This window comes from Penaeus monodon, chromosome 23, assembly GCF_015228065.2.
Source record: "Penaeus monodon isolate SGIC_2016 chromosome 23, NSTDA_Pmon_1, whole genome shotgun sequence".
NCBI classification, from domain to species: Eukaryota; Metazoa; Arthropoda; class Malacostraca; order Decapoda; family Penaeidae; genus Penaeus; species Penaeus monodon.
In genome coordinates this window covers 19,586,884-19,587,490 of record NC_051408.1, presented here as the reverse complement: position 1 = coordinate 19,587,490, position 607 = coordinate 19,586,884, and the positions used below count along the sequence as shown (strand labels likewise).

The following is a 607-nucleotide window of genomic DNA, read 5'->3' as shown; positions in this document are numbered from 1 at the left end:
TTGTGAAACACACGATGAAAGAAAGAAAGGGCAAAAACGGTAGTAAAAGCTCTTCTTGAACATTTCATCAACCAGAAAAAACTATCTAATACGACCTTCGCATGTGTGAGTATGGGACGCCAGCGTGTAAACAATCACTAAAAAAAATTCTGCATCGCAATTAGTTGTGCAACATCCTTACAGATGCCGCGGGTATTGCATAAGACACTTCCTAAACGCATTAACTCACAGCTGAAAAAAGGCGTTAAAGCCACGCCCAAAAAAGGAAACACCCGAAGGACTATGGATGATAACATTCATCTAGCACAGAAGGGAAAAAAGTTTTAGAAAAAAATAATGACAGTCAAACAGAAATGCAAGTGTCATTCGCACCATGCAACGAGGAGCGGCGGTAATACCCTGCGAGATCATCGTCCCTGCGCCGTCACGCCGTCGTCTCGGGAGGAACAATTATCATACCTGGCGTCAACCATCGCTCCTTCCGCGCAAGACGTCCACCCGTCGAGGCGACTGGCGACATGTCCTCGCTGTCGATCAGCGTTAAGGAACTTCCCAAGCCGGCCATCATTTTCAGATCGATCCAGCACCCTCAGCTTTAGATTCCTCC

General features: G+C 46.6%; 1 protein-coding gene across 1 annotated transcript in view; it reads right to left on the bottom strand.

The window, feature by feature from the left end:
• Positions 1 to 607, bottom strand: part of LOC119588379 (uncharacterized protein DDB_G0271670-like) — a gene marked incomplete at its 3' end in the record, with an annotated part of 27,875 nt that overhangs the window by 789 nt on the left and 26,479 nt on the right.